Source organism: Staurois parvus, unplaced genomic scaffold (assembly GCF_062004578.1).
Source record: "Staurois parvus isolate SC_StPar_1 unplaced genomic scaffold, SC_StPar_1.0 ptg001414l, whole genome shotgun sequence".
Classification (NCBI taxonomy): Eukaryota; Metazoa; Chordata; class Amphibia; order Anura; family Ranidae; genus Staurois; species Staurois parvus.
The window spans coordinates 43,612-71,194 of NW_028319210.1; the positions used below are offsets into that span (position 1 = coordinate 43,612).

Genomic DNA, 27,583 nt, shown 5'->3' on the forward strand with positions numbered 1-27,583 from the left:
TCATGGCAGCCAGATATCACTGGGGGGCATCCAAGGTGTATAAGAAGCGGGGAGCTGGCTCAGCACACCATGCTTCACCTATAACTGAGAAATCCCAGATGAGTGGACAGCTCTGAGGGGAGGAGTCACTGCCCCGACACACGCCCCTGTCTGTGTACATTTCAGCTTGGGATATTGAGCTCTGTAAGTGAGGCGCTAGGGAGAACTTAAACATCTGAAAGATTGCCTAGAGCTCCATCTACTGGCTGGTTATTGGAATGAGAAATCAGTAATCCTGTCCGTTGTCTCCGCAGTGTAAGAAGAAGCACACGTTGCTTTGCCCGCACTACGCTCGGAGCGGCACCTGTCCGGAGGGCACCAAGTGCAAACTGCAGCACCGCCAAAAGAAGAGGCGAACCGAAAGCCAAACACCAGAAGTCCCGCCGCCAAGCTGTAAGCAAAGGAGGAAATCAAAGGAGGATTCTGGGTAAGAAAACGGATGACCCCACTTATCAAAGCTGATGTAGCCTGGGGTCACACTATGGGGGTGATTTACTAACGGCAGCTAGACTGGGCACTTCGCAAGTACAGTTGCTCCAGAGCTTATGCGGGCCATAGACGGGTCAAAAACCGGCCGTTCTTTTATAAAAATGAAAAATAGGTCGTTCGATCGGCCAACGTTACCACCAACGGCAAAAAAATCGGCCGGTTTTCATCCCGTCTGCAGCCGGCATTTAACCCCATAATTACTTCTGTCCCTGCAGAGAGCTCCGCTATTATATTTTACATGAAAAAGTCTTGCAGTTGCAACAAAGTATCCATTTGTATCCATTTTGGATACAAATGGATACATTGTTGCAACCGCAATACTTTTTCATGTCAAATAAAATAGCGGACTGGAATCTCTTGTAATGTATCTGCAGTCTCTGGCCATCTCCTGTACTATGTCTGCAGTCTCTGGTCATCTCCTGTACTATGTCTGCAGTCTCTGGTCATCTCCTGTACTATGTTTGCAGTCTCTGGTCATCTCCTGTATTATGTCTGCAGTCTCTGGTCATCTCCTGTACTATGTCTGCAGTCTCTGGCCATCTCCTGTACTGTGTCCGCAGTCTCTGGTCATCTCCTGTATTATGTCTGCAGTCTCTGGTCATCTCCTGTATTATGTCTGCAGTCTCTGGTCATCTCCTGTATTATGTCTGCAGTCTCTGGTCATCTCCTGTACTGTGTCTGCAGTCTCTGACCATCTCCTGTACTATGTCTGCAGTCTCTGACCATCTCCTGTACTGTGTCCGCAGTCTCTGGTCATCTCCTGTACTATGTCTGCAGTCTCTGACCATCTCCTGTACTATGTCTGCAGTCTCTGACCATCTCCTGTACTATGTCTGCAGTCTCTGACCATCTCCTGTACTATGTCTGCAGTCTCTGACCATCTCCTGTACTATGTCTGCAGTCTCTGGTCATCTCCTGTACTGTGTCTGCAGTCTCTGGTCATCCCCTGTACTATGTCTGCAGTCTCTGACCATCTCCTGTACTATGTCCGCAGTCTCTGGTCATCTCCTGTACTGTGTCCGCAGTCTCTGACCATCTCCTGTATTATGTCTGCAGTCTCTGGTCATCCCCTGTACTGTGTCTGCAGTCTCTGGTCATCTCCTGTACTATGTCCGCAGTCTCTGGTCATCCCCTGTACTATGTCTGCAGTCTCTGGTCATCTCCTGTACTGTGTCCGCAGTCTCTGGTCATCTCCTGTACTGTGTCCGCAGTCTCTGGTCATCCCCTGTAGTATGTCCGCAGTCTCTGGTCATCCCCTGTAGTATGTCTGCAGTCTCTGGTCATCCCCTGTACTGTGTCCGCAGTCTCTGGTCATCCCCTGTACTGTGTCCGCAGTCTCTGGTCATCTCCCGTACTGTGTCCGCAGTCTCTGGTCATCTCCTGTACTATGTCCGCAGTCTCTGGTCATCTTCTGTACTATGTCCGCAGTCTCTGGTCATCCCCTGTACTATGTCTGCAGTCTCTGGTCATCTCCCGTACTGTGTCCGCAGTCTCTGGTCATCTCCTGTACTGTGTCCGCAGTCTCTGGTCATCTCCTGTACTATGTCCGCAGTCTCTGGTCATCCCCTGTACTATGTCCGCAGTCTCTGGTCATCCCCTGTACTATGTCTGCAGTCTCTGGTCATCTCCTGTACTGTGTCTGCAGTCTCTGGTCATCTCCTGTACCGTGTCTGCAGTCTCTGGTCATCTCCTGTACCGTGTCTGCAGTCTCTGGTCATCTCCTGTACTGTCCCCGCAGTCTCTGGTCATCTCCTGTACTGTGTCTGCAGTCTCTGGTCATCTCCTGTACTGTCCCCGCAGTCTCTGGTCATCTCCTGTACTGTGTCCGCAGTCTCTGGTCATCTCCTGTACTATGTCCGCAGTCTCTGGTCATCTCCTGTACTATGTCCGCAGTCTCTGGTCATCTCCTGTACTGTGTCCGCAGTCTCTGGTCATCTCCTGTACTATGTCTGCAGTCTCTGGTCATCTCCTGTACTATGTCTGCAGTCTCTGGTCATCTCCTGTACTATGTCTGCAGTCTCTGGTCATCTCCTGTACTATGTCTGCAGTCTCTGGTCATCTCCTGTACTATGTCTGCAGTCTCTGGTCATCTCCTGTACTATGTCTGCAGTCTCTGGTCATCTCCTGTACTATGTCTGCAGTCTCTGGTCATCTCCTGTACTGTGTCCGCAGTCTCTGGTCATCTCCTGTACTGTGTCCGCAGTCTCTGGTCATCCCCTGTACTGTGTCCGCAGTCTCTGGTCATCTCCTGTACTATGTCCGCAGTCTCTGGTCATCCCCTGTACTATGTCCGCAGTCTCTGATCATCTCCTGTACTGTGTCCGCAGTCTCTGACCATCTCCTGTACTGTGTCCGCAGTCTCTGGTCATCTCCTGTACTGTGTCCGCAGTCTCTGACCATCTCCTGTACTATGTCCGCAGTCTCTGACCATCTCCTGTACTATGTCCGCAGTCTCTGACCATCTCCTGTACTATGTCTGCAGTCTCTGACCATCTCCTGTATTATGTCCGCAGTCTCTGACCATTTCCTGTAGCATGTCTGCAGGCTCTAACCCCCTATAGTGTGTCTGCAGTCTCTGACTGTCTCCTGTAGCTTGTCTGCAGTCTCTGACCATCTCCTGTACTATGTTTGCAGTCTCTGACCATCTCCTGTAGAATGTCTTCAGTCTCTGACCATCTCCTGTACTATGTCTGCAGCCTCTGACCATCTCCTGTAGTATGTCTGCAGTCTCTGACCATCTCCTGTACCATGTCCGCAGTCTCTGACCATCTCCTGTACTATGTTTGCATCCTTTGACCATCTCCTGTAGTTTGTCTGCAGTCTCTGACCATCTCCTGTACTATGTTTGCATCCTCTGACCATCTCCTGTAGTTTGTCTGCAGTCTCTGACCATCTCCTGTACTATGTCTGCAGTCTCTGACCATCTCCTGTACTATGTTTGCATTCTCTGACCGTCTCCTGTAGCGTGTCTGCAGTCTCTGACCATTTCCTGTAGCATGTCTGCAGGCTCTAACCCCCTATAGTGTGTCTGCAGTCTCTGACCGTCTCCTGTAGCGTGTCTGTAGTCTCTGACACCTTTCTGTAGGATTACACTACCTGAATATTCTGTGTGGCCCTTTGCTGATGTCAGGAGCTGCATTCAAGGCCCCTATACCAGGTAAGTTGACCACCAGTGATTTACAGGCACTTCCTAAGATTTCCTCATTCTCTGAAGGGCTTAGAAAATGTTCCCTAAATGTCTAAAAGGCATCTCAGTGTGTTGGTGAACCTGGCAATAAAGAAAGTCCCCCTTGTGTTGGAAGCCTGCAAAGTAACGTTGTCCTTCCCCCAATTCTTGTGTTTCTTCCCTGCAGAGACCAGCCAACAGCAAGGGGTCCCGATAACGACACTTCCTGTGATGACCGGCACTTCGGTGACTGCAGGCAGCTGATCAGTTGTCCTTCTTTCATCTCCCTGAACTCCTCCCACAGCGGCGAATCCACGCCCACTCCCGGAAGGAGGAAGCCTGCCGAGGACACAGGTAACGGCCTCTCCGAATTGTACAACTGTTCTGTTACCCATAATCCTCCTTTCCTGCCATTAACCGATCAGCATATCCAGAATAAGCCAGACCTCCATGATGCGTTGGACCTTCATGATGCGTTGGACCTACATGGTGCGTTGGTCCTCCATGGTGCGTTGGACCTCCATGGAGCGTTGGTCCTCCATGGTGCGTTGGACCTCCATGGCACGCTGGACCTCCATGGTGTCTCTGACCATCTCCTGTACTATGTTTGCATCCTCTAACCATCTCCTGTAGTATGTCTGCAGTCTCTGACCATCTCCTGTAACAGATCTGTACAACTGTCCTGTTACCCATAATGCTCCTTTCCCGCCATTAACCGATCGGTGTCTCCAGAATAAGCCAGACCTCCATGGTGTGTTGGGCCTCCATGGTGTGTTGGGCCTCCATGGTGTGTTGGGCCTCCATGGTGCGTTGGGCCTCCATGGTGCGTTGGACCTCCATGGTGCGTTGGGCCTCCATGGTGCGTTGGACCTCCATGGCGCGCTGGGCCTCCATGGCGCGCTGGACCTCCATGGCGCATTGGACCTCCATGGCGCGCTGGACCTCCATGCGCGTTGGACCTCCATGGCGCGCTGGACCTCCATGGCGCGCTGGACCTCCATGGCGCGCTGGACCTCCATGTCCTCACAGAATATGTGCCATCAAACATATCCTCCAACATTTTCTGGTGTTTAAAGTGGAACTCTAGCCAAAACGTTTTTTATTTCAAGCGGAGAAAGGAGGGCAGTTATCTCTTAGAGGAGGAAATCACCAAAAATGGCCACAGGAAGGCCGGCTTTCCACTAATACGGAAGAGGCAATTCTAAAAATAGACATTTTGATTCATTAACCCTTTCACTGCCGGAGCCGTTTTTCCACACAAGTACAAAAAAAAAAAAATAATTTTAGGCCTGAAGATTGCATGAACCCCCCGAACAACGATATATTTTCTGAAACCAAACACCCCGGGGAATAAAATAGTGGTAGGTGCAATTTTTCATGTCGCGCGATATGGCCTCTGAAGTCTAGGAAACGCAAAATTACGGTAAAAAAAATACAGTAAAGTTCGTTTTAGGGCGCGCAAACGCAATAAATGACCCGATTTTTTGGTGAAATATAGAAGACCAGGTTGCACAGAGTAAATAGATACACAACGGGGTAGACTTAAAGAGGAGCTCCACCCAAAAGGGGAAGTTCCGCGTTAAGGACTGCTCCCCGGCTCCCCATTAAGGATTGGCACCTTTGGGGGTGGGGGAACGGGTACCTGAATTTGACAGGTACCCGCTTCCGGTCTGATCGCCTAGGCCAGGGGTGGGCAACCTGCGGCTCTCCAGCTGTTGTGGAACTACATTTCCCATGAGGCATTGCAAAGACCAGAAGTTACAAGCATGACTCTACATTTCCCCTGAGACATTGCAGAACTGACAGTTACAGCTATGACTTGCAGAGGCATGATGGAACTTGTAGTTCTGCAACAGCTGGAGAGCCGCAGGTTGCCCACCCCTAGCCTAGGCGATCGGAAGCGGAAGGTGTCCTCCCTCCCTGTAGTCTTTTTGTCCCAGTCTGACTGCCATGTGGGTGTCAAATTGAAGGACTGTGTGCGTTTTGGGCCATGCACCTGCACCGCTGTCCTATCGGGAGCAGCGGCTGTGTCTGTCCCAACTGAAATGAACGGGAATGCATGGAACAGCTATGCATCCACGTATAGTCAGGGATGTACGCTGTAGTAGGGCCCGTGTGAATGAGGCCTAGGGCCCACCTCTGTGTATGGTGGGAGGAGGGGTTAATCAAAGCCTTGCGCGTCCTGTAGGGCCCATTTGAACAAGGCCTAGGGCCCACCTCTGTGTATGGCTGGTGGGAGAAGGGGTTAATCAAAGCCTTGCGCGTCCTGTAGGGCCCGTGTGAATGAGGCCTAGGGCCCACCTCTGTGTATGGCTGGTGGGAGAAGGGGTTAATAAAAGCCTTGCGCGTCCCTGTAGGGCCCGTGTGAATGAGGCCTAGGGCCCACCTCTGTTTATGTCTGGTGGGAGAAGGGGTTAATAAAAGCCTTGCGCGTCCTGTAGGGCCCGTGTGAATGAGGCCTAGGGCCCACCTCTGTGTATGGCTGGTGGGAGAAGGGGTTAATCAAAGCCTTGCGCGTCCTGTAGGGCCCATGTGAACGAGGCCTAGGGCCCACCTCTGTTTATGTCTGGTGGGAGAAGGGGTTAATAAAAGCCTTGCGCGTCCTGTAGGGCCCATGTGAATGAGGCCTAGGGCCCACCTCTGTGTATGGCTGGTGGGAGAAGGGGCTAATCAAAGCCTTGCGCGTCCTGTAGGGCCCGTGTGAATGAGGCCTAGGGCCCATCTCGGTGTATGGCTGGTGGGAGAAGGGGTTAATCAAAGCCTTGCGCGTCCTGTAGGGCCCATGGTGAGGAGGTTCAGGTGAGCGGGGCCCTTATGGTGCTTTTCCCGGTGACAGACGCTCCTTTCCATATCACATAGAATATGTCCTTTCCTTTATGAAGGAATCCTCGGCCTCGCCCCTCACAGACCCATAAATAAGAAATAAGACGCAGTTTGAGACTTCTTTGGAGTTCACCTCTAAGTTTGACTTCACCTCGAGAGAGCGGCCCGTCGGCTCCTGCGCTGGGAGCGCGCGGCAGAGAAGCGGCTCTCGTCTTGTTCGCCATATGTCTGTCTTATAAATAATTGAGGTGGCAGCGTGGTGGAATTTAGCGAGAGCCTCCGAGCTTCCCAGAAAAGTGCCCCCCCACCCCCCCCCCCCCCCACCACCGGGCTCCGAGGAAGGTCAGCTCCGCTCCACTTATCCGCCTGGCACAGCGTCTCGATCTGGGACTCCTAAATCGCCGGGATCTCTGCGGGAACATGGCTGCTCTCATTCTTTAATGTCGGAACGTCTGACTACCAACAAGACAGCTGGGGCAGGTCCCTCGCGTGGCCCCCAACCCGCCCCGCGCATTTCCCCAGACTGCTGTGATTGGCGCCAGTCGGGCCATGAAAGTAGCCATAAGTTTTAATGTCACGGCAAGTCAAACTTTTCAACCTGGAAGTCCATCAGTGAATGAGAATTAGGGGGGTGTAGGACTGCAAGAAATGTGGGTAGGTGCAGCAATGGGCGTACTTCTGAACCGGGAGCCTGAGATTCTGTACTGAAGGTTCCCACCGCACACTGGGAGCATCTCACAGTGTGCATTAGAAGCTGCAGCATGTTCCCACTGCACACTGGGAGCTTTTCACAATGTGCATTAGAAGCTGCAGAACGTTCCCACTGCACACTGGGAGCGCTTGACAGTGTGCATTAGAAGCTGCAGCACGTTCCCACTGCACACTGGGAGCATCTCGCAGTGTGCATTAGAAGCTGCAGCACGTTCCCACCGCCCACTGGGAGCTTTTCACAATGTGCATTAGAAGCTGCAGAACGTTCCCACTGCACACTGGGAGCGCTTGACAGTGTGCATTAGAAGCTGCAGCACATTCCCAGCGCACACTGGGAGCTTCTCACAATGTGCGATAGAAGCTGCAGCACGTTCCCACGTGATAATGGAAGCTTCTCACAATGTGCATTAGAAGCTGCAGCAAGTCAAATGGAGTTCCGCCTCATTTCCTGGCTGGAGGACGTCCGGCATCATCAAGTAGGCGTGCCAGGAACACTCACCCCGGCTTGACTGTCACTGGCCCGCCCCTTTCATTCATTGGATTTCAGTTCTTTCAATCATGGAGGCTCTGCATCATATGTGGGCGTTACCTATGGAAATCCAGCCTGCCTAATAACACCCACTTCTCTACTGACATCCACCCCTCAAGGCATTTCAATATTTGCATAACTCCTCCCAAGAGCCAGCCCACTGCTATCCTTCAGGGCTGAGGGTGCTCAAAGAGGAACTCCAGTCCCTTCTTTAGTGGCTCCGCCCACCCTCTTCCAGCGCCGCCATTATTGCGCATGTATAGATGTGCTGAAGGGCATTGCCTGGCTTGTGGGTTCTGGCAGAGCCCTTCTGCACACGCACAATGTAGATTTCCTGCACAAGATGGCAAAGGTTTGGGAATCCCGGACATGCGCAAATGTTCGTGGACACCTGCGCATGTGCACGGCTCATTTAGGACCTGACGCCGTGCAGCACATTTATACACATGAAGGGGCTGAAGGAAGGGGGAGGGAAGGGGCTTTGGGCACCAACAGCATTCTTGTGCAAAGTAGCCTTCCTTTTTTGCCTTCCTCTGAATCAACTGTGGACGTAGGATGATAACTTTTTTTTTTTCTATGGTTGAACTGGATGGACATTTGTCTTTTTTCAGCCAGAATAACTATGTAATAGTCAGGCTTCAGAATGCATGGGCAATGGTGGGAATACATAACCAATAAAGTGCATATGCAATAACTGGAACCAAGTCTATCTGTCTATCTCCACTCCAGGCAATAGTTTCCATCTCCTTCTGGCCAAATATGTCCTCTCTGTGGTCAGAGGAAGGTCCTGAAGGAGGAAAGAGCACAGTCCCACTCCTGTTCCTGGCTCTCCTGCACCAGCCCGGTCCCTAGGTTAAAGCCAGGGAGATCCCAAGTAATATATGGGTATTCAGTGGTCAGTCTTCAAAATACAGGGGTAATAAATGAGCAATGGTGGCAATATATGGGTATTCAGTGGTCAGTCTTCACAATGGTGGTGATATATGGGCATTCAGTGGTCAGTCTTCACAATGGTGGTGATATATGGGTATTCAATGGTCAGTCTTCACAATGGTGGTGATATATGGGTAATCAGTGGTCATTCTTCACAGTGGTGGTGATATATGGGTAATCAGTGGTCATTCTTCACAGTGGTGGTGATATATGGGTATTCAGTGGTCATTCTTCATAATGGTGGTGATATATGGGTATTCAGTGGTCAGTCTTCTCAATTCAGGGGTAATAAATGAGCAATGGTGGCAATATATGGGTAATAATTGGTCAATGGTGGCGATATATGGGCATTCAGTGGTCAGTCTTCACAATACAGGGGTAATAATCTGGCAATGGTGGCGATATATGGGCATTCAGTGGTCAGTCTTCACAATACAGGGGTAATAAATGGGCAATGGTGGTGATATATGGGCATTCAGTGGTCAGTCTTCACAATGGTGGTGATATATGGGTATTCAGTGGTCACTCATCACAATACAGGGGTAATAAATGGGAAATGGTGGTGATATATGGGCATTCAGTGGTCAGTCATCACAATACAGGGGTAATAAATGGGCAATGGTGGTGATATATGGAGCTTTCAGTGGTCAGTATTCACAGTGGTGGTGATATATGGGCATTCAGTGGTCACTCTTCACAATGGTGGCGATATATGGGCATTCAGTGGTCAGTCTTCACAATACAGGGGCAATAATCGGGCAGTGGTGGGAATACGTAACCAATAAAGTCCACATACAATAACTGGAACCCAGTCTGCCCTCCTATCTCCTCTCCAGGCAGTAGTCTCCATCTTGCTCTGGCCAAATGTGTCTTCTCCATGGTCAGAGGAAGGTCCTGAAGGACTACAAAGCACTGTCCCGCTCCTGTTCCCGGCTCTCCTGCACCAGCCCGGTCTCCAGGTTAATGCCAGAGAGCTCCTGAGTGTATTATATACCCCAAAAACCTTCCAGTGTGCCTCTCTGAAAGTAGTTTCACTCTGTTAATAATGATTTCTTTCCCCTGACTTCAGGGTGAAGCCGTGCTGAGCCGCCACCTTCTTGCCCAATGGATGGATCATTGTTGCCACTGAAGCCTTTTCCTTGGACAGGTAGATGGGGGAGGGGGAGGGGTGGGGCGAACCCTCGAGTACAGGGAGGTTCCGGCTCTTACCAACAAAGCAAAGCCATATACCGAGGCTCACAGAGGAGGACAGATTACATCGGTGATTGCTACTTCCAGGTATCCGCTTTCTAACAGAACTTTTAAAAGTTTGAAATGACAGGTTCTCTTTTCAATTGGTACTCTTAGTAAGTCTCCCTGATGAAATCCCGGTCATGTGACAGTGTGCAGCCACAGGATCGATCATCAGAAAAACTCCACCTTCTATCATCAACATGGCACCCCGAGCTCCAGTCCGTGACTTTGCCTGGACTGAGATGATGTCAGTATTTTGTAGGCAGGAGGAGGCAGTCTCCCCTCCGCCGGTGATCAGACTGTACATTGTAACTTTGTAGAAGAAGGAGAAAGCATTTCCTCAGTCTCCCCTTCCCCAGTGATCAGACTGTACATTGTAACTTTTAGGAGGAGGAGGCATTTCCTAAGTCTCCCCTCCCCCCAGTGATCAGACTGTACACTGTAACTTGGTAGAAGGAGGAGGCATTTCCTCAGTCTCCCCTTCCCCAGTGATCAGACTGTACACTGTAACTTGGTAGAAGGAGGAGGCATTTCCTCAGTCTCCCCTCCCCCGGTGATCAGACTGTACATTGTAACTTTGTAGAAGAAGGAGGAGGCATTTCCTCAGTCTCCCCTCCCCCAGTGATCAGACTGTACATTGTAACTTTACAGAAGTGAGGAGGAAGCATTTCCTCAGTGTCCCCTCCCCCAGTGATCAGACTGTACATTGTAACTTTTAGGAGGAGGAGGAGGCATTTCCTCAGTCTAAAGGAGAAGTACAGACTGTCACGATCATGGCGTCAGACCCCAGCCCTTCTCACCAAACCCGTGACCGAAGGACTAGCCGATCTAAAACCGTGATGTCACGTGCGTAACAATGCCACACCCAGCTGCACCCTGCACAATGATTTTCCAGCTAATGGACCACAATCAATGTACCGGCAGTCTGAGCGATTGTTACTGGGTCAGGTTAATTACGCAATTAACCCTTCACACTGCCACCACCTCCTTTTTGTACAGAGAAAGAGGAAACTCGGCGATATCAGTTACAACACTATAATGGTTGAGATAATCGTCTGTATAACACGGTAACCGCAGGCAGGTTATGCAGAAAGTTAAACAAACATAGTAGCGTTCTCTTTAGAGGCAGGAATTTATAAATTGCAATAAAGCGCTATAGAAACAGTTCAACACTTCCAGAAGGAAAGATTTATTACAAAAAGGTCAAACGGGTGCAATAAAAATATTTACAGAAAAGATGTAACTAAGATAGATATATATATATATATATATATACATACAGAAACCAACAGCACAGCAAAGAGATATCAGAGAGAGGTGAAAGGGTTAAGGTACTTGCCAAAGTCCTGGGTTAGCAGATCCAAGTTTCAGAGCAAAAGGCAGGGGTCTCCCCAGGTGGTATTGATGTTAAAATGGGAGACGTCTTCAACTCCCACTCTTAGGCCTGACAGCCTATTTTGTAGTCCCCAGCAGGGAGTGTCTCTGAAGTCAAGGACCTATACCTCGTTTAGGGCGTGTATGGGCGGATACCTCAACTAGAGCCCAAATCTCCCATAACTCATATTTTGGCCCATAACTTTCCATCTGCACAAGTGACATTCCACCCGCGGGTAGATTATTAGGCAGACAAGTCTGAGGATTGATTAGATATGAATTATGAAATTATACACTGAACAGTTCACGAGATCTATTTTTTGGCTTTCCTATGTATTCGAGACAATGCGAGTGACCTACCAAACTGTTCGCCTTCTCGTGGCCAATCTGACGATATGTCCGGTTTTTATGTAAGTCTCTCATATTCCAAGATATGAGACATAGGGGAAAAATGGATTTTGAAAAGTGGTTATCTGATTGCTGATTTGGGTTTATTAGGTTGGAATCTCTTTCAACTCCTGGGAAAGCTTTCCTTATCTTTTTCGAGGTGTTACATTTTACAGTTTCTTTGGACAGGGAGGCCCCAGCTCCCTTGGGGGGCTTTATAGCTCCTATGACCCTCCTGTGACATTCCTAACTCACACACATACTGGCCAAATGTCTGGGCCCCTCAGAGAGGGAGGGGGGGAAGAATGAGGGAGAAATATGTTGTCAGGATGGTTAACCCCTTTGCCAAGATGGAGGTTGAAGCCACAATGGTTGAACCGCGTCCATCTCTGGGTATACGCTGTTACACAGACGAAGCTCTTTTGGCTGCACTTCTCTTGTGGATCACAGGAGTGCCGTTCGTAGGTTGACATCACTCAGCTGGCCCAGGCTGGGGAAAGATCCCGACTTTAAAGTCAGGATCCACCCCTGAGTCTGGAGCGGCACCCCCAGTCACAGCCCAGTTCTCCAGTGAGTGAGGGAGGGGGCAGAGCAGAGAGCGGTGACTGGCAGTCACTGCTCACAGCAGTTTACAGCGTCGGTGAGAACTCGGCGATCACCGGTGATCGCTGAGTCTGTTTCGGGGTGTCATTAATTTATCACTGACACCCGCACCAGATTGCATGAACGCGATTGCAATGTGGTGCGGGAAACGCACAGGATTTATTTATTTATTTCAGGTACTTATATAGCGCTGTCAATTTACGCAGCACTGTTTACACATATATATTGTACATTCACATCAGTCCCCGCCCCCGAGGAGCGTACAATCTAAGGTCCCTAACTTACATTCATACATACACATACTGGGGACAATTTAGACAGGAGCCAATTCACCCACCAGCATGTCTTTGGAGTAGGATTCACTGCATTTCCCGCACTGCATTGGTGTGGTTTGGGCTAGGGAGGGGGCAGAACAGAGAGCGGTGACTGGCAGTCACCGCTCCCTGCTCACAACGTCAGAACTCAGCAATTACTGGTGATCACTGAGTCTGTTTCGAGGTGTCATTAATTTATCACTGACACCCGCAGTCTCCGCTCCTTGCTCACAGCGGCGGTGAGAATTCCGCGATTACCGGTGATAGCCGAGTTCTCACCCTTAGAGCCTGCTGGGGGCAGATGCCATATCAGACCAATGCTGCATCTACCTAGGTAAGTATAATTGAAAAAAAAAAACTTCTCTTTTAATACATTCCCTGCATTAGGGTAAAACATGTCGCAATGTTTGCATCTCCCCCGCTCCCCCCCCCCCATCTTGATCCAGCACTATCCCCGTCTGCAGCGACTGTCTCCCCTCTCTCTCTGCTCACAGGGGCAGCCATTGGCTCCTGCTGCTGTCAATCACATCCTCTGATCAGAGAGCAGGGAAGGAGGGGGGGGTCATGCCGCGCTGTGTGTGTAAGTAGACGCACACAGTCCGGCTCGGGAGTGCACCTGCAGATGTGCCCCCATACCAAGCAGCTTGCTATGGGGGCACACAAAGAAGAGAAGGAGCCAAGAACACCAGCAGGGGACCCAAAAAGAGGAGGATCGGGGCCAATCTGTGCAACACCATTACACAGAGCAGGTAAGTAGAACATGTTTGTTATTTTATATACACGTACCTCTGCCAACGCGAGAAGCACGGTATAAGAAAGCAGTCGGTCCTTCCCTTCCTCTAGGATAGCGGTGGGTAACTGTGGCCCTCCAGCTGTTGGTGAACTACAAGTCCCATCATGCCTCTGCCTTTGGGGTCATGCTTGTAGCTGTCAGTTTTGCAATGCCTCATGGGACTTGTAGTTCTACAACAGCTGGAGGGTCACAGTTGCCCACCCCTGTTCTAGGATGTCACAGTTCATACACAGCGGCAGGACACTGAGGATTCCTCCCTCTCATTCATATTCCGGATTCCCCCGGCAGGACACTGAGGATTCCTCCCTCTCATTCATATTCCGGATTCCCCCGGCAGGGCACGGAGGATTCCTCCCTCTCATTCATATTCCTGATTCCCCCGGCAGGACACTGAGGATTCCTCCCTCCCTCTCATTCATATTCCTGATTCCCCCGGCAGGACACGGAGGATTCCTCCCTCTCATTCATATTCCTGATTCCCCCGGCAGGACACTGAGGATTCCTCCCTCCCTCTCATTCATATTCCTGATTCCCCGGCAGGACACGGAGGATTCCTCCCTCTCATTCATATTCCTGATTCCCCCGGCGGGACACGGAGGATTCCTCCCTCTCATTCATATTCCTGATTCCCCCGGCAGGACACAGAGGATTCCTCCCTCTCATTCATATTCCTGATTCCCCCGGCAGGACACGGAGGATTCCTCCCTCTCATTCATATTCCTGATTCCCCCGGCGGGACATGGAGGATTCCTCCCTCTCATTCATATTCCGGATTCCCCCGGCAGGACACGGAGGATTCCTCCCTCTCATTCATATTCCGGATTCCCCCGGCAGGACACGGAGGATTCCTCCCTCTCATTCATATTCCGGATTCCCCCGGCAGGACACGGAGGATTCCTCCCTCTCATTCATATTCCTGATTCCCCCGGCGGGACACGGAGGATTCCTCCCTCTCATTCATATTCCTGATTCCCCCGGCAGGACACGGAGGATTCCTCCCTCTCATTCATGTTCCGGATTCCCCCGGCGGGACACGGAGGATTCCTCCCTCTCATTCATATTCCTGATTCCCCCGGCAGGGCACTGAGGATTCCTCCCTCTCATTCATATTCCTGATTCCCCCGGCAGGGCACTGAGGATTCCTCCCTCTCATTCATATTCCTGATTCCCCCGGCAGGACACGGAGGATTCCTCCCTCTCATTCATATTCCGGATTCCCCCGGCGGGACACGGAGGATTCCTCCCTCTCATTCATATTCCTGATTCCCCCGGCAGGACACAGAGGATTCCTCCCTCTCATTCATATTCCTGATTCCCCCGGCGGGACACGGAGGATTCCTCCCTCTCATTCATATTCCGGATTCCCCCGGCAGGACACGGAGGATTCCTCCCTCTCATTCATATTCCGGATTCCCCCGGCAGGACACGGAGGATTCCTCCCTCTCATTCATATTCCGGATTCCCCCGGCAGGACACGGAGGATTCCTCCCTCTCATTCATATTCCGGATTCCCCCGGCGGGACACTTGAGGATTCCTCCCTCTCATTCATATTCCTGATTCCCCCGGCGGGACACGGAGGATTCCTCCCTCTCATTCATATTCCTGATTCCCCCGGCAGGACACGGAGGATTCCTCCCTCTCATTCATATTCCTGATTCCCCCGGCGGAACACGGAGGATTCCTCCCTCTCATTCATATTCCGGATTCCCCCGGCGGAACACGGAGGATTCCTCCCTCTCATTCATATTCCTGATTCCCACGGCGGGACACGGAGGATTCCTCCCTCTCATTCATATTCCGGATTCCCCCGGCAGGACACGAAGAATTCCTCCCTCTCATTCATATTCCGGATTCCCCCGGCGGGACACGGAGGATTCCTCCCTCTCATTCATGTTCCGGATTCCCCCGGCGGGGCACGGAGAATTCCTTCCTCTCATTCATATTCCGGATTCCCCCGGCGGGACACGGAGGATTCCTCCCTCTCATTCATATTCCCGGATTCCCCCGGCGGGACACGGAGGATTCCTCCCTCTCATTCATGTTCCGGATTCCCCCGGCGGGACACGGAGGATTCCTCCCTCTCATTCATGTTCCGGATTCCCCCGGCGGGGCACGGAGAATTCCTTCCTCTCATTCATATTCCGGATTCCCCCGGCGGGACACGGAGGATTCCTCCCTCTCATTCATATTCCCGGATTCCCCCGGCGGGACACGGAGAATTCCTTCCTCTCATTCATATTCCGGATTCCCCCGGCGGGACACGGAGGATTCCTCCCTCTCATTCATATTCCCGGATTCCCCCGGCGGGACACGGAGGATTCCTCCCTCTCATTCATGTTCCGGATTCCCCCGGCGGGGCACGGAGGATTCCTCCCTCTCATTCATGTTCCGGATTCCCCCGGCGGGACACGGAGGATTCCTCCCTCTCATTCATGTTCCTGATTCCCCCCCCCAGGTGGCAGGCACTAGCAATGTAGGATTAGCTTTGGTAATGCAGGTAAATGTTTTCCCAATACTCTCTGAGCTCCGAGGGCTTCAGCTTCTGCTCAGCTTCACTCCCTCTAATGGCTTTCATTTGCATCAGATCCCAACAATCCTATTAGCGGGGTGAGGGGGGGTGAGCGGGGTGGGGGGTCATTAAAGCTCCCATATCTGCAATTCATTTCCTGTTCAACACTTTGAAGGCGGCTCTCCTCTGTGAAGATTAAAGCTGCATTCCTGGCAGATATCAAACATAAGAGCGGATGTAAACCCTTCCATATCCACAGTGCAGCAAGCGGCCTCAGGTGATACAAAGAGAGGAAACAAATCCTACTACCTAAGTTGTAGCTGTTTATCTGCAGTCTTCTCGTGTCTACAACCGCTCAAAGTCCAGAATTTATACAGCTTGTCTGAGCTTTCAGAACGCAGGGGGAGGGGAGTTGAAGTTGCACTCAGTGAGAGCTGGTTGGAGGGAAAGGACACCCCTCCCCCTCAACACTGCACACAGGAACACAGCTGAGGCTGTCATTCATAGGCTGTATACTGGAGCTCCTGCCCCTCCCATATGGAGGAGAAATAAATATATCTATATATATATACTGCATGTTGTAATGTGCTTTTATTACAAAATATATGAAAAATATTTGTAAAAATACATTTCGAATATACTGTATGTCTTTAAAAATACAGGTCTACATTTTTGGAATTCATTTACTTATATATGTTAACATGACTTTTTTATATGTTAAAAAAAATCTGAAGAATATATTTTAAAAATATATATTTTTTAAAGTCATTCTTCAGATTTTTTTTGACATATAAAAAAGACATTTAAACATATATTTGTAAATGCATTTTAAAAATGTAGGTTTGTATTTTTAAAAATATTTTTCATATATTTTGTAATAAAAAGGCATTTCAACATACAGTATATATATACAGTGAGGAACAGAAGTATTTGAACCCCCTGCGATTCTGCAAGTTCTCCCACTTCTCCATCATGGAGGGTCTGACATTCACATTGCAGGGGATTCCCAATCTGAGGACAGAATTCAGGAGATCACATTGTATGATTTGTAAAGAATGTATTTGTCTCGCACGGCTGAACAGAAGTATTTGAACCCCTGAGAAGATCCGTGTTAATATTTGGTACAGAAGCCTTTGTCTGCAATTCCAGAGGTCAGACGTTTCCTGTAGTCCTTGGCCAGGTTTGCACTGCAACAGGGATTTTGGCCGACTCCTCCACACCGATCTCCTCTAGATCTGTCAGGTTTCGGGGCTGTCGCTGAGCAACACGGAGTTTCAGCTCCCTCCAAAGATGTTCTATTGGATTTAGGTGTGGAGACTGGCTAGGCCACTCCAGAACCTTGATATGCTTCTTACGGAGCCACTCCTTGGTTCTCCTGGCTGTGTGCTTCGGGTCGTTGTCATGTTGGAAGACCCAGCCACGACCCGTCTTCAATGCTCTGACTGAGGGAAGGAGGTTGTTGCTGAAAACCTCACAATAAATGGCCCCATTCATCCTCTCCTTAATACAGTGCAGTCGTCCTGTCCCCTTCACAGAAAAGCACCCCCAAAGCATGATGTTACCACCCCCATGCTTCACAGTAGGGATGGTGTTCTTGGGATGCAACTCATTCTTCTTTTTCCTCCCAACACGACGAGTGAGGTTCTACTTTGGTCTCCTCTGACCACATGACTTTCTCCCATGCCTCCTCTGGATCATCCAGACTTCAGATGGGCCTGGACATGTGATGACTTGAGCAGGGGAACCTTCCGTACAATGCATGATTGGAAACCATGACGGCGTAGTGTTCTACCGACAGTGACCTTTGAACCTGTGGCCCCAGCTCTCTTCATGTCATTGACCAGCTCCTCCCTTGTAGTTCTGGGCTGATTCCTCACCTTTCTTATCATCAGTGATACCCCACAAGGGGACATCTTGCATGGAGCCCCAGTCCGAGGGAGACTGACAGTCGTCTTTAGCCTCTTCCATTTTCTAACAATTGCTCCAACAGTTGATCTATTTTCACCAAGCTGCTTGGCAATTGCCCCGTAGCCCTTTCCAGCCTTGTGGAGGGCCACAATTTTGTCTCTGGTGTCTTTTGACAGCTCTTTGGTCTTGCCCATGGTAGTAGTTGGCGTCTGACTGACTGCGGGGTGGACAGGTGTCTTTAAAGAGCTCAGACAGGTGCTACTAAGTGAGATGAATGAGTGGAGTAGAGGGGGACTTTATAAAGGCACAGTAACAGGTCTTTGAGAGCCAGAATTCTTGCTGTTTCTTAGGGGTTCAAATACTTCTGTTCAGCCGTGCGAGACAAATACATTCTTTACAAATCATACAATGTGATCTCCTGAATTCTGTCCTCAGAGTGGGAATCCCCTGCAATGTGAATGTCAGACCCTCCATGATGGAGAAGTGGGAGAACTTTCAAAATCGCAGGGTGATCAAATACTTCTGTTCCTCACTGTATATATACAGTGGGGCAAAAAGTATTTAGTCCCCACCAATTGTACAAGTTCTCCCACTTACAAAGATGAGAGAGGCCTGTAATTGGCATCATAGGGAGACCTCAACTATGAGAGACAAAATGAGAAAACAAATCCAGACAATCACATTGGCTGATTTGGAAAGAATTTATTTGCAAATTATGGTGGAAAATAAGTATTTGGTGAATATGAAAAGTTCATGTCAATACTTTGTTATATATCCTTTGTTGGCAATGACAGAGGTCAGACGTTTCCTGGAAGTCTTCACAAGGTTGGCACACACTGTTGCTGGTATGTTGGCCCATCCTTCATGCAGATCTCCTCTAGAGCAGTGATGTTTTGGGGCTGTCGCTGGGCAACACGGACTTTCAACTCCCTCCAAAGGTTTTCTATGGGGTTGAGATCTGGAGACTGGCTAGGCCACTCCAGGACCTTGAAATGCTTCTTACGAAGCCACTCCTTCTTTGCCCGGGCGGTATGTTTGGGATCATTGTCATGTTGGAAGACCCAGCCACGTTTCATCCTCAATGCCCTTGCTGATGGAAGGAGGTTTGCACTCAAAATCTCACGATACATGGCCCCATTCATTCTGTCCTGTAGATGGATCAGTCATCCTGGTCCCTTTGCGGAGAAACAGCTCCAAAGCATGATGTTGCCACCCCCATGCTTCACAGTAGGTATGGTGTTCTTTGGATGCAACTCAGCATTCTCTCTCCTCCAAACACGACGAGTTGTGTTTCTACCAAACAGTTCTATTTTGGTTTCATCTGACCATATGACATTCTCCCAATCCTCTTCTGGATCATCCAAATGCTCTCTAGCAAACTTCAGAGGGGCCCCGACATGTACTGGCTTAAGCAGGGGGCCACGTCTGGCACTGCAGGATCTGAGTCCCTGGCGGCGTAGTGTGTTACTGATGGTAGCCTTTGTTATGTTGGTCCCAGCTCTCTGCAAGTCATTCACTAGGTCCCCCCATGTGGTCCTGGGATTTTTGCTCACCGTTCTTGTGATCATTTTGACCCCACGGGGTGAGATCTTGCGTGGAGCCCCAGATCGAGGGAGATTATCAGTGGTCTTGTATGTCTTCCATTTTCTAATTATTGCTCCCACAGTTGATTTGTTCACACCAAGCTGCTTGCCTATTGCAGATTCAGTCTTCCCAGCCTGCTGCAGGTCTACAATTTTGTTTCTGGTGTCCTTCGACAGCTCTTTGGTCTTCACCATAGTGGAGTTTGGAGTGTGACTGTTTGAGGTTGTGGACAGGTGTCTTTTATACTGATAACAAGTTCAAACAGGTGCCATTGATACAGGTAATGAGTGCAGGACAGAGGAGCCTCTTAAAGAAGAAGGTCCAGGTCTGTGAGAGCCAGAAATCTTGATGTTTGTAGGTGACCAAATACTTATTTTCCACCATAATTTGTAAATCAATTCTTTCCAGATCAGCCAATGTGATTGTCTGGATTTGTTTTCACATTTTGTCTCTCATAGTTGAGGTCTCCCTATGATGCCAATTACAGGCCTCTCTCATCTTTGTAAGTGGGAGAACTTGTACCATTGGTGGGGACTAAATACTTTTTTGCCCCACTGTATATACTGCACATTGTAATGCGTTTTTATTACAGAACATGTGAAAAATATTTGTAAAAATATATTTCAAATATACTGTATGTCTTTAAAAATACAGATGTACATTTTTGGAATGCATTTTACAAATATATGTTAACATGACTTTTTTATATGTTAAAAAAAATCTGAAGAATATATTTTAAAAATATATATTTTTTTAATTCATTCTTCAGATTTTTTTTAACATATAATTGTAAATGCATTTCAAAAATGTAGATTTGTATTTTTAAAGATGTACAGTATATTTGAAATGTATTTTTAAAACCAGTTTTCATATATTTTGTAATAAAATCACATTTCAACATACAGTGTGTATGTAGGTGTATATATATATATAATTTTTTTTTTTAAAATATAATGAATACGGCCAAAATTGTAACATTGAAAATATGTCAATATATTTGGGAAGAATATTTTTTAAATATATTTCAAATATATTTTTCTTCCATGTGGGCTGTCACCTTCGGTGTCAGGAAACCGTGCCAGACGTGATTCATGCAGATAGCAGAGGAAGGAGGCAGCAGACAGAAATGGCACGCAGTGCTCTGGATTGAGACGAGTACACACTATGGAGGGATAGGCTTTGTTCGTATTTCATGTCTGAGGTTTACAACCACTTTAAATGTAAGTGTAGGTCCTTGAATTTGACCTGGTATCTCCTTCCTTCAGTCCCTGTACAGCAGAGCTCAGGCTGAGGAAGGGAGATGCAACGCAAGAAGCCAATCAATTTTTCTTGTGCTATCAAGGAGCATATTGATGGGAGTGGAGAGCAGAGTGACAGTTGAGCTCAGCAGTCTGCTGCTTCTCCTTTCACTGTCCAGTCACAGGTTTGTGAATGGACCGGTAAGTGTTACTGAACTGCAGCAGAGAAGAATCGGGTCTCCTGCTGCGCCAATCTGGATGGACAGAAACACGTATCCTTTAGAAGGTATAACAGTCCCCTATGTGTGTTGAACCATTTGAAGACAACAATACGTATATAAACGTTGCGGTTTTCAAGTGGTTTACCAGGGTTATCGATGAAGATATCCGCCATAACCACGGCACCTATTTTTCAGCCGACGGCCGACCTTCTGATGAAAGCGGTCCGAGCGGCTCATTAGCAACTGGGTTGCTTTCAGTAGCGGTGAGAGGGAACCAGGGGCGGACTGACAACTCATGGGGCCCCCGGGCAATAGGGGATCATGGGGCCCCTGTGTCCTTGCCCAAACTCAAAAAAGCCTATGGAAGAGGTACCAGGGACATTTCATGGGGCCCCCAACCGACCCGGGGCCCTCGGGCAGTGCCCAAATTTCCAAATGGTCAGTCCGCCCCTGGAGGGAACGTCCCCCTCCCGCCGACCCCTGGTGTTTCTCGGGCTTACTGTTAAAACCGGCACGCCCAAGAAACGATTTGACTGCTTCTCCTAGAGGCGATGAGAGACTCTATGGTCTCTGATTGCCTCTATGGAGTTGGAGGACCGAAGCAACGTCATGACGTCACGTCCAGGCTGGATGTAAACAATTTTTTTTTCTTTTTTAGAGCAAAAGATCAAAAAACATTTTTTTCGATCTTTTGCTTTGAAAAGTGAAGGAGAGATTTGGAGTCTTTTTGACCCCATATCTCTCCTTAAAGAGGACCTGTCTTATTTCTATTACAAGGAATGTTTACGTTGCGGTCTGCTGCCCCTAATGGTGATGAGAGACTCTAAGGTCTCTGATCGCCTCTATGGAGTTGGAGGAGCGAAGTGACGTCATGACGTCACATCCGGTCCAGGCTGGATGTAAACAATTGTTTTTTCTTTTTTAAAGCAAAAGATGAAAAAACATTTTTTTTCATCTTTTGCTTTTAAAGGTAAAGGAGAGATTTTGAGTCTTTTTGACCCCAGATCTCTTCGTAAAGAGGACCTGTCTTATTTCTATTACAAGGAATGTTGACATTGCTTGTAATAGGAATAAAAGTGATCAAAAAAATAAAGGGATAGTGTAAAAATAAAAAAAAAACATTTTTTTCTGTGATCGCATGCAGAAGTGAACACATACGCAAGTTGCACACGCATATGTAAACCGTGTTCGCAGCACACATGTATGGTATCGCCAAGAACGTTATAGTGAGAGCAATGATTCTAGTGCTGGACTTCCTCTGTCCCTGTAAACCGATAATCTGGAGATTTTTAAGTACCGTAGTTTGTCGCCATTCCACGAGCATGCGCAGTTTTAAAGCGGGACATGTAAGGTATCTATTTACTTGCCGTAACACCATCTTTCATATTTAAAAAAAAAATGGGGTATACAGGCGTACCTCGGTTTGTGAATTTAATTCGTTCTGCGGGACTTTTCGTATTGCGAAAAATTTGTAAACCGAAACGTGGTTTCCTATAGGAATGCATTGAAAACCAATTAATCCGTTCCGGAGGTCAGAAAAAAGTAAAAAAAAAATTTCTTATCTGTTCAAAATTTTTTCTAAAGTGCACTTTAAAGGCATAAATACTGTACAGGGACATGATTAAAAAAAAATTTGTAAATGCATTGAAAACCAATTAATCCGTTCGTATTGCAAAAAAAAATTTGTAAACCGAAGCTTTATTTTCAATGGATTTCCATTCGTAAACCGAAAATTATGTTAACCGAGGTGTTCGTAAACCGAGGTGCGCCTGTATATTGTGTTTATTTTTTGTTTTAATTGATTAAAGTGTATTTTTTTTTTTTTTTTACAAATTGCGTTGAAAAACTGCTGTGCAAATACCATGTGACATAAAAAAATTGGAATATATTTGTGTATGTATGTATATATATTTTTTTTATATATATGTGTGTGTGTGTGTGTGTGTGTGTGTGTGTGTATATATATATATATATATATACCGTATATACTCGAGTATAAGCCGACCCGAATATAAGCCGAGGTACCTAATTTTACCACAAAAAACTGGGAAAAACTATTGACTCGAGTATAAGCCGAGGGTGGGAAATGAGGCACCCCATTATTGGTGTCAGTGGAATAGTGCCCCATCATTGGTGTCAGTGGGAGGAATAGTGCCCCATCTTTGGTGTCAGTGGGAGGAATAGTGTCCCAGCATTGGTGTCAGTGGGAGGAATAGTGTCCCATAATTGGTATCAGTGGGAGGAATAGTGCCCCATCTTTGGTGTCAGTGGGAGGAATAGTGTCCCAACATTGGTGTCAGTGGGAGGAATAGTGCCCCATCATTGGTGTCAGTGGGAGGAATAGTGCCCCATCATTGGTGTCAGTGGGAGGAATAGTGCCCCATCATTGGTATCAGTGGGATGAATAGTGCCCCATCATTGGTGTCAGTGGGAGGAATAGTGCCCTATCATTGGTGTCAGTGGGAGGAATAGTGCCCCATCATTGGTGTCAGTGGGAGGAATAGTGCCCCATCATTGGTATCAGTGGGAGGAATAGTGCCCCATCATTGGTATCAGTGGGATGAATAGTGCCCCATCATTGGTGTCAGTGGGAGGAATAGTGCCCCATCATTGGTATCAGTGGGAGGAATAGTGCCCCATCATTGGTATCAGTGGGATGAATAGTGCCCCATCATTGGTGTCAGTGGGAGGAATAGTATCCCATCATTGGTGTCAGTGGGGGGGTGGAGGAATAGTGCCCCATCGTTGGTGTCAGTGGGGGGGAGGAAAAGTGCCCCATCGTTGGTGTCAGTGGGGGGCAGGAATAGTATCCTATGATTGGTGTCAGTGGGGGGTGGAATAGTGCTCCATGATTGGTGTCAGTGGGGGGTGGAATAGTGCTCCATGATTGGTGTCAGTGGGGGGTGGAATAGTGCTCCATGATTGGTGTCAGTGGGGGGAGGAATAGTGCCCCATCATTGGTGTCAGTGGGGGGGGGGGAGGAATAGTGCCCAATCGTTGGTGTCAGTGGGGGGGAGGAATAGTGTCCCATCATTGGTGTCACTGATACCAACAATGGGGCACTTTTGGTACAGGGGGCACTGACACTTGCTGACCCCTGTTCCAGTATGGTGCTGCTGCAGCCAGCATATGTGGTTGCAGCAGCACCTAAGCACGGCACACTTACCTGCATCTCCTTCACTCGATTTTCGCGGGGCCGCTCAGCTCCGCCTCCTCGCCGGTGATTGGCCGCCTGTGTGCCTTTCCTGAGCTACAGTTCTGGCGGCCAATCACCGGTGAGAAGGCGGAGCCGAGCAGCCGCACGAACATCCAGTGGACGAACTGAGTGGAGGCCAGTGGAGGGATTGGCAGAGAGGGGTGGAGGACACTGAGTGGAGGCCAGTGGAGGGATTGGCTGAGTAAGGAACATTCTTCCTACTGATCTCCAATGTAAGGGACATTCTTCCCACTGACCCCCAATGTAAGGGACATTCTTCCCACTGACCCCCAATGTAAGGGACATTCTTCCCACTGACCCCCAATGTAAGGGACATTCTTCCCACTGACCCCCAATGTAAGGGACATTCTTCCCACTGACCTCCAATGTAAGGGACATTCTTCCCACTGACACCAATGTAAGGGACATTCTACCCACTGATCACCAACGTAAGGGACATTCTTCCCACTGACCCCCAATGTAAGGAGCATTCTTTCCACTGATCCCCAATGAAAGGGACATTCTTCCCACTGATCACCAATGTAAGGGACATTCTTCCCACTGATCACCAATGTAAGGGACATTCTTCCCACTGACCCCCAATGTAAGGGACATTCTTCCCACTGACCTCCAATGTAAGGGACATTCTTCCCACTGACCTCCAATGTAAGGGGCATTCTTCCCACTGACCCCCAATGTAAGGGACATTCTTCCCACTGATCCCCAATGTAAGGGACATTCTTCCCACTGACCCCCAATGTAAGGGACATTCTTCCCACTGATCCCCAATGTAAGGGACATTCTTCCCACTGACCTCCAATGTAAGGGGCGTTCTTCCCACTGACCACCAATGTAAGGAGCATTCTTCCCACTGACCCCCCAATGTAAGGGACATTCTTCCCACTGACCCCCAATGTAAGGGACATTCTTCCCACTGACCCCCAATGTAAGGGACATTCTTCCCACTGACCCCCAATGTAAGGGACATTCTTCCCACTGACCACCAATGTAAGGGACATTCTTCCCACTGACCCCCAATGTAAGGAACATTCTTCCCACTGACCTCCAATGTAAAGGACAGTCTTCCCACTGATCACCAATGTAAGGGACATTCTTCCCACTGACCCCCAATGTAAGGAACATTCTTCCCACTGACCTCCAATGTAAAGGACATTCTTCCCACTGACCTCCAATGTAAGGAACATTCTTCCCACTGACACCAATGTAAGGAACATTCTTCCCACTGACCACCAATGTAAGGGACATTCTTCCCACTGACCACCAATGTAAGGAGCATTCTTCCCACTGACCCCCCATGTAAGGGACATTCTTCCCACTGACCACCAATGTAAGGGACATTCTTCCCACTGACCACCAATGTAAGGGACATTCTTCCCACTGACCCCCAATGTAAGGGACATTCTTCCCACTGACCCCCTATGTAAGGGGCATTCTTCCCACTGACCCCCAATGTAAGGGGCATTCTTCCCACTGACCCCCAATGTAAGGGACAGTCTTCCCACTGACCTCCAATGTAAGGGACATTCTTCCCACTGACCACCAATGTAAGGGACATTCTTCCCACTGACCCCCCAATGTAAGGTACATTCTTCCCACTGACCCCAATGTAAGGGACATTCTTCCCACTGACCCCCAATGTAAGGGACATTCTTCCCACTGACCACCAATGTAAGGGACATTCTTCCCACTGACCCCCAATGTAAGGGACATTCTTCCCACTGACCACCAATGTAAGGGACATTCTTCCCACTGACCCCCAATGTAAGGGACATTCTTCCCACTGACCCCCAATGTAAGGGACATTCTTCCCACTGACCTCCAATGTAAGGGACATTCTTCCCACTGACCACCAATGTAAGGGACATTCTTCCCACTGACTCCCAATGTAAGGAACATTCTTCCCACTGACACCAATGTAAGGGACATTCTTCCCACTGATCCCCAATGTAAGGGGCATTCTTCCCACTGACCCCCAATGTAAGGGACATTCTTCCCACTGACCCCCAATGTAAGGGACATTCTTCCCACTGATCACCAATGTAAGGGACATTCTTCCCACTGACCACCAATGTAAGGGACATTCTTCCCACTGACCACCAATGTAAGGGACATTCTTCCCACTGACCACCGATGTAAGGAACATTCTTTCCACTGACCCCCAATGTAAGGGACAATTCCTAGTGACCCCCAATAGACTATTCAGGGTTCCTCTGGGGTAAGGACCCGGAACGTCTGTTCTAACACCTAACATTCCCTTAATCTGTAATTCCTTCAGTTCCTATAAACTCCCTGAATTCTAGAACATGATTGTCAGGATCCGCTCTCTGCAGTTCTTCTGGCTCCTAAAGGGTTAAACAAATTCTTTCTTCCTCAAAAACAAGATCTGCTGCCCCACCAAAAGGCCTCATTTGAGCGTGCTCAGTGGAGCTGTTAAAGACACGTGTTCCATTAACGTTACGGCCGTGAAATATGGCTATAAAATGACGGCCGTATGGTGTCAGATTTGCAGCCCGCCGCGTTGCTAAGGGTTTAATCCTCGCTCCGGCGTGCGCAGAGCTGTAAAGTGTTTACTGAGAGAATTGTTGGAGGCTATAAAACCCGCTCCTTTCTCCCAAACAAGGCTGAGTGGAGCCATTTGCGAGGCCCACAACGCTCATCTGGGGAGACGGGAACAGCTGTTCCTGCCAGCAGTGTGCAACCGTCTTCCAGAGCAAATTAACTGAAATGGGTGCTTCCTAATTAAATTAGCACGCAAATGAAATGGTTTGCATTGGTGCGCTTGCTTACAATTACAACAGGCTGAATTTAGCTAAAATATGGGGCACGGCATTACCTGGGTGGGGGGGATTCGAATTGTCCAAACACTAGCAATCCAAAACAATGGGGGGTCACGGCACAGGAAGGGGGGAGGCCATGTTCATACCTCTGCACTTATCTAAATCCAAGAACAAAAATGTGATACCCTCACTGGTCACTTTACTAGGTCCACCTTGCTAGTCCTGGGTTGGACCTCCTTTTGCCTTCATTCTCCGTGCCATAGATTCAACAAGGTGTTGGAAACGCTCCTCAGAGGTCCACATTGACATGATAGCATCACGCAGTTGCTGCAGATTGTTGGCTGCACATCTATGATTCGAATCTCCCGGTCCATAACATCTCAAAGGTGCTCTATTGGATGGAGATCTGGTGACTGTGGGGGCCATTGGAGTCCAGTGACCTCATTGTCATGTTCAAGGAACCAGTTGGAGATGATTTGAGCTTTGTGACAAGGTGCATTATCCTGCTGGGAGGAGCCATCAGAAGATGGGGCCATGGGAGTCATAAAGGGATGGACATGGTCAGCAACAATACTCAGGTAGGCCGTAGCTTTTAAAGGATGCTCAATTGGTACTAAGGGGCCCAAAGTGTGCCAAGAAAATCTCCCCCACACCATGACACCACCACCACCAGCCTGAACCGTTGATACAAGGCAGGATGGATCCACCACACCATGACACCACCAGCCTGAACC

General features: G+C 48.7%; 1 long non-coding RNA gene across 1 annotated transcript in view; it reads left to right on the forward strand.

Annotated features, from left to right (window-relative positions):
* Window positions 1-297: 297 nt before the first annotated feature.
* The window catches only part of LOC149436156 (uncharacterized), a 54,405-nt gene continuing 27,119 nt past the window's right edge, over window positions 298-27,583 (forward strand). Inside the window, exons 1-2 of the long non-coding RNA XR_016308327.1 lie at window positions 298-466; window positions 3,882-4,048. This is a non-coding gene — a long non-coding RNA (uncharacterized LOC149436156). The remainder of the gene's footprint in view (window positions 467-3,881; window positions 4,049-27,583) is intronic.